We start from the raw sequence: 6,987 nt of genomic DNA on the forward strand, positions 1-6,987 counted from the left end.
TCGGTCCTCGAGGGCCACAGTCCAGTCGAGTTTTCAGGATTTCCCCAATGAATATGCATGAGATCTATTTGCATGCACTGCTTTCAATGCATATTCATTGGGGAAATCCTGAAAACCCGACTGGATTGCGGCCCTCGAGGACCGACATTGGACACCCCTGCCATATAGCGTCAGAAAAAGTACAAATTGAGACATCTGGGTTTTACATAGAAACAAGACGGCAGATAAAGACCAAATAGCCCAGGGATCTCAAAGTCCCTCCTTGAGGGCCACAATCCAGTCGGGTTTTCAGGATTTCCCCGATGAATATGCATTGAAAGCAGTGCATGCACATAGATCTCATGCATATTCATCGGGGAAATCCTGAAAACCCGACTGGATTGCGACCCTCAAGGAGGGACTTTGAGACCCTGAAATAGCCCATCCAGTCTGCCTTTCTGTAGCATCCACTATCTCTTCCTCTCCTTATCTCACCTTCAAGTCCTTAGTCTCCATTTCATTTCTCATCTTCTTCTTATTCCTCTCCAGAACTCCCATAGCCCCCTATTGTCTCATGGAAGTAAGGAGGACAGATTGAGACATCTGGGTTTTACTTCCTTTGAAAGCACGGAAGTAAAACCCAGATGTCTCAATCTGTCCTCCTTTTTCTGGATGTTCTTAAACTATTCACAGGAGAGATATTTATAATACTTTCATACCCCAAAAATATGTCAATAAAGTGATGTGAAGTAGAGAATGACACGGTGACAAAATTCATCACCGTTCCCGTCCCCGCGGATAACTGCGGGAAATAATCCCATGTCATTTTCTTAGTGTCTATTTCAACCTCAGTCCTTCTACACCAGCATTCTTCAAAGCAAAGCTTGCAGGCCAGTGGTTGTGGCCATTCATGCTCTGATTCTTATGTGAGCCAAGGATAATGATGTGATTGGTTCTTAGGTATTGGTGGAATGAGGCATTATGACATCACAATATCTGCTCTGGATACCAGAGACTGTCATTCTTTAGTGTCTGTTTCAACCTCGGTCCTTCTACACCAGCATTCTTCAAAGCAAAGCTTGCGGGTCAGTGGTTGTGGCCATTCATACTCTGAGTCTTCCCTCTCTCCTTAAGAATGACATGAAGATGGTTTCCCACGGTTATCCGTGGGGACGGGAACGGTGATGAATTTTGTCACCGTGTCATTCTCTAATGTGAAGTGCTCAGCCCACCACCCAAAGTGCTTATATGTTGAAAAGAAAAGGTTGCCAAAGGGACCATCATAGTACATTCACGGTCTCAACTCGCCTAAACCACTTGACTGACATTTTTGCACCCTTTAAGCTATCTTAATATCAATTATCTTTGTGGTCTTCTCATTTGATGGTAACTCAGTTTCATGTTTATGATTTCTTGATATAAGCTAGCTCAAAGGAAGTAAAAATATTAGTCAAGTGGTTTTGGTTGTGACCTTGAATGTGCTATGATGGTCCCTTTGGCAAGTTTCTTTGCTTTGAACATATAAGCGCTTTGGGTGGTGGGCTGAGCACTTCACATCACTTTATTTAAATCTTTGGGGGTATGAAAGTATTATAAATATCTCTCCTGTGAATAGTCTAAGAACATAAAGGAAAAGTACACAAGTTTATTATATTCAAATGGACTCACTGTTTATGTCTAAATATTAGTTTAGCTCCTTTTGCTCGAACCATATGGCAACCCTACTTAGAAAGAGCACAGCACAGTTAAGGGAGCAAGGATTTAGGATTTTAATAAGGCTAATGCAGCAAAGTGGTTTATAATAAGCAGTTGCCAGTTTCATCTTGTTCTGATCACAAGCAGCAATAAGAAAGCCAGAAACCAGGAAGACATCTTCTAGTGCAGAAAGGCTGCCCTAGAGTCAGCCAGTTCCAAAAGCTATCACAGCGCTGTAAGAGAGCTCCGCAACTGGGGTGAAATGCTGTCCCTCACTATGTTCAAGACATGACATCTGCCGGAACTTCTACTTCTGGGAAGGAAGAGGAAAAAAGAAAAGACTTGTTAATGATAACATTGCTGAGTGGCACAGTGGCTTGCATACCCACCCCATGTGTGGTTCAGCAGGCCCTTAATGCCATAGAACCTTCTGGCAAGCCTTGACTGGGCCTCAGTCAAACCCAATTAGATTCTAATCCGTTTTGCCACTGACTTTCTTGTTGCACGTTGGATCTACCAGGGATCCTTTGTGTGACCTTTGGAAGTCACTTCATAAACAGTGGAAAGGGCTGGACCATTGGAGTCAAGGCTCAACCAATGTTTTGCCAGCACCAAAGCAGACCAAGGATATATGACACTCTAGAGCAGGGGTAGGCAATTCCGGTCCTCGAGAGCCACAGACAGGCCAGGTTTTCAGGATATTCACAATAAATATGCGTGAGATACATTTGCATCTCAGGGAGGCAGTGCATGCAAATCCATCTCATATATATTCCTTGTGGATATCCTGAAAACCTGATCTGCCTGTGGCTCTCGAGGACCGGAATTGCCTAACCCTGCTCTAGAGGCATCGTCAGCTATGTGCCCTTCCCCCACTGTCTAGCACAGGGGTCTCAAAGTCCTCCTTGAGGGCCGCAATCCAGTCAGGTTTTCAGGATTTCACCAATGAATATGCATGAGATCCATGTGCATTGCACTGCTTTCAATGCATATTCATTGGGGAAATCCTGAAAACCCAACTGGATTGCGGCCCTCATGGAGGGACTTTGAGACCCCTGGTCTAGCATTTCTCTGCTTTCTTCCCTCTCCAAACTGTCCAGCATCTCTCTGCTTCTCTCATACTCCCTCGCCTAGGGGTCCAGCACCTCTCTTCCCCAAGGTGTTCAGCATCTCTCATTCCTCCCCCCCTCCCACCTCAAAGATGTTCAGCATCTCCCATCCATTCTATCTTCTCTCTAAGATATCCAGCAATTTTTATGGTATGAAGATTATAAGTCACAAAAATATTTCTGTGCTGTGCTGGGATTATAATGGTGAAGATGCACATTGGACGGGATCACAGGAAGATCCACTCTGGTCTCCTTATATGAGCACAATACACAGTCTCATTCATAATATATAAGAGAGTATGTCTAGTTGGAGATACTTATGGGGTTGCTTTTTAAATTAGTTTTCCCCGGTTATGATATTTTTCAATATTTACCTCAGTTTTGGTGTTGGGACCACTGCAATGCTGGCACACCTCTACTTCCTTCTAAGTAATTACAAAAGGCTCTGTGTCTGGCAAGTCTTTTAAAAGGAACTGGGGGAAACTGTGAACATCCCCACCTGGGCATTGCAATTCCCTCCCCCAAGAGCTGTACAAATTGGGGTTTTAATCCGCCTGTGGCCCAGTTCCACAGGCTATGCCAAATTATATTTACTGGCTGTCCTGCTTAGCAGGGGATATCCCCCTCCCTGCACTTGGGGCAAAACCTCTTAAAGGACAATTTCTACCGTTAATGCTGCTGCTTTCGCAGTTAATCTGACTGACTTATTTACAGTAAATATCGTGCAGAGACAGTTAGCTATGCAACGTGACAAGACCCTATCAGATCTGCTGTGCTTTATAACACTGCCATGTGAATGCAGTCAAAATTGCAAAATTAATTATATTCTTGGTCATTAAGCATTTCTGCAAGCTTCCTCTCTCAACCCCCCCCCCCCCCACCACCCTTTGTTTTCCCTTCCAGTCCTCTACCCCACTCCCTCCACACCTGTCAATGTCTTCAGACTCACCTGTGCTTAGAGGTCATCACTGGTTGGTCTGAGAAAGAAATGGGAAAAAGATCAAATTTTATGAGAAAAACCTGGCGGGAGAGAACACTGTTCTCGATGACATCACACTCCAGACACTCACCTCCTCTGCTTCTTTCTGCCACAGGCGAAATTTCCCACCTGAAAACCAACGAGACAGAGGAAACGTCTGTTTTATGTGACTTCTGTGCTAGCTTTTCAGGTCTCTCCGTGTTATTAAGGGCTCCTTTTACCAAGGTGCGCTAGCGGTTTAGCGCGCGCTACCGCGCTAACGCCTCCAAGCTTGCTACCGTGTAGCGCGCGCTAAAACGCTAGCGCACCTTGGAAAAGGAGCCCTTAATAACACGGAGAGACCTGAAAAGCTAGCACAGAAGTCACATAAAAACAGACGTTTCCTCTGTCTCGTTGGTTTTCAGGTGGGAAATTTCGCTGTGGCAGAAAGAAGCAGAGAGGTGAGTGTCTGGAGTGTGATGTCATCGAGAACAGTGTTCTCTCCCGCCAGGTTTTCTCATAAAATTTGATCTTTTTCCCATTTCTTTCTCAGACCAACCAGTGATGACCTCTAAGCACAGGTGAGTCTGAAGACATTGACAGGTGTGGAGGGAGTGGGGTAGAGGACTGAAGGGAAAACAAAGGGTGTGGGGGGGGGGGGTTGAGAGAGGAAGCTTGCAGAAATGCTTAATGACAAGAATATAATTAATTTTGCAATTTTGACTGCATTCACATGGCAGTGTTAAAAGCACAGCAGATCTGATAGGGTCTTGTCACGTTGCATAGCTAACTGTCTCTGCACGATATTTACTGTAAATAAGTCAGTCAGATTAACTGCGAAAGCAGCAGCATTAACGGTAGAAATTGTCCTTTAAGAGGTTTTGCCCCAAGTGCAGGGAGGGGGATATCCCCTGCTAAGCAGGACAGCCATAAATATAATTTGGCATAGCCTGTGGAACTGGGCCACAGGCGGATTAAAACCCCCAATTTGTACAGCTCTTGGGGGAGGGAATTGCAATGCCCAGGTGGGATGTTCACAGTTCCCCCAGTTCTTTTAAAAGACTTGCCAGACACAGAGCCTTTTGTAATATACTTAGAAGGAAGTAGAGGTGTGCCAGCATTGCAGTGGTCCCAACACCAAACTGAGGTAAATATTGAAAAATATCATAACCGGGAAAACTAATTTAAAAAGCAACCCCATAAGTATCTCCAACTAGACATACTCTCTTATATATTATGAATGAGACTGTGTATTGTGCTCATATAAGGAGACCAGAGTGGATCTTCCTGTGATCCCGTCCAATGTGCATCTTCACCATTATAATCCCAGCACAGCACAGAAAATATTTGTGACTTATAATCTTCATACCATAAAAAATTGCTGGATATCTTAGAGAGAAGATAGAATGGAATGGGAGATGCTGAACATCTTTGAGGTGGGAGGGGGGAGGAATGAGAGATGCTGAACACCTTGGGGAAGAGAGGTGCTGGACCCCTAGGCGAGGGAGTATGAGAGAAGCAAGAGATGCTGGACAGTTTGGAGAGGGAAGAAAGCAGAGAAATGCTAGACCAGGGGTCTCAAAGTCCCTCCATGAGGGCCGCATCCAGTTGGGTTTTCAGGATTTCCCCAATGAATATGCATTGAAAGCAGTGCATGCACATGGATCTCATGCATATTCATTGGTGAAATCCTGAAAACCTGACTGGATTGCGGCCCTCAAGGAGGGACTTTGAGACCCCTGTGCTAGACAGTGGGGGAAGGGCACATAGCTGACGATGCCTCTAGAGCAGGGTTAGGCAATTCCGGTCCTCGAGAGCCACAGGCAGATCAGGTTTTCAGGATATCCACAAGGAATATATATGAGATGGATTTGCATGCACTGCCTCCCTGAGATGCAAATGTATCTCACGCATATTTATTGTGAATATCCTGAAAACCTGGCCTGTCTGTGGCTCTCGAGGACCGGAATTGCCTACCCCTGCTCTAGAGTGTCATATATCCTTGGTCTGCTTTGGTGCTGGCAAAACATTGGTTGAGCCTTGACTCCAATGGTCCAGCCCTTTCCACTGTTTATGAAGTGACTTCCAAAGGTCACACAAAGGATCCCTGGTAGATCCAACGTGCAACAAGAAAGTCAGTGGCAAAACGGATTAGAATCTAATTGGGTTTGACTGAGGCCCAGTCAAGGCTTGCCAGAAGGTTCTATGGCATTAAGGGCCTGCTGAACCACACATGGGTGGGTATGCAAGCCACTGTGCCACTCAGCAATGTTATCATTAACAAGTCTTTTCTTTTTTCCTCTTCCTTCCCAGAAGTAGAAGTTCCGGCAGATGTCATGTCTTGAACATAGTGAGGGACAGCATTTCACCCCAGTTGCGGAGCTCTCTTACAGCGCTGTGATAGCTTTTGGAACTGGCTGACTCTAGGGCAGCCTTTCTGCACTAGAAGATGTCTTCCTGGTTTCTGGCTTTCTTATTGCTGCTTGTGATCAGAACAAGATGAAACTGGCAACTGCTTATTATAAACCACTTTGCTGCATTAGCCTTATTAAAATCCTAAATCCTTGCTCCCTTAACTGTGCTGTGCTCTTTCTAAGTAGGGTTGCCATATGGTTCGAGCAAAAGGAGCTAAACTAATATTTACATAACAGTGAGTCCATTTGAATATAATAAACTTGTGTACTTTTCCTTTATGTTCTTAGACTATTCACAGGAGAGATATTTATAATACTTTCATACCCCCAAAGATTTAAATAAAGTGATGTGAAGTGCTCAGCCACCACCCAAAGCGCTTATATGTTCAAAAGCAAAGAAACTTGCCAAAGGGACCATCATAGCACATTCAAGGTCACAACCAAAACCACTTGACTAATATTTTACTTCCTTTGAGCTAGCTTATATCAAGAAATCATAAACATGAAACTGAGTTACCATCAAATGAAAGACCACAAAGATAATTGATATTACTAGCTTAAAGGGTGCAAAAATGTCAGTCAAGTGGTTTAGGCGAGTTGAGACCGTGAATGTACTATGATGGTCCCTTTGGCAACCTTTTCTTTCAACATATAAGCACTTTGGGTGGTGGGCTGAGCACTTCACATTAAGAATGACACGTGACAAAATTCATCACCGTTCCCGTCCCCACGGATAACCGTGGGAAACCATCTTCATGTCATTCTTTAAGGAGAGAGGGAAGACTCAGAGTATGAATGGCCACAACCACTGACCCGCAAGCTTTGCTTTGAA

At 44.5% G+C, this 6,987-nt stretch overlaps 2 long non-coding RNA genes across 2 annotated transcripts; one reads left to right on the forward strand and one right to left on the reverse strand.

The window, feature by feature from the left end:
- Positions 1-1,724: 1,724 nt before the first annotated feature.
- On the reverse strand, positions 1,725-3,907 carry LOC117352490. Its single transcript, XR_004537693.1, has 3 exons — positions 3,854-3,907; positions 3,733-3,760; positions 1,725-1,987 (listed from the first exon to the last, which is right to left on the reverse strand). It is a non-coding gene; the product is annotated as an uncharacterized LOC117352490 (long non-coding RNA).
- A 292-nt stretch (positions 3,908-4,199) lies between these two features.
- LOC117352491 lies at positions 4,200-6,317 on the forward strand. Its single transcript, XR_004537694.1, has 2 exons — positions 4,200-4,322; positions 6,055-6,317. It is a non-coding gene; the product is annotated as an uncharacterized LOC117352491 (long non-coding RNA).
- The last annotated feature ends 670 nt before the right edge of the window (positions 6,318-6,987 follow it).

The sequence above is a fragment of the Geotrypetes seraphini genome, unplaced genomic scaffold, assembly GCF_902459505.1.
Source record: "Geotrypetes seraphini unplaced genomic scaffold, aGeoSer1.1, whole genome shotgun sequence".
Taxonomy (NCBI): domain Eukaryota; kingdom Metazoa; phylum Chordata; class Amphibia; order Gymnophiona; family Dermophiidae; genus Geotrypetes; species Geotrypetes seraphini.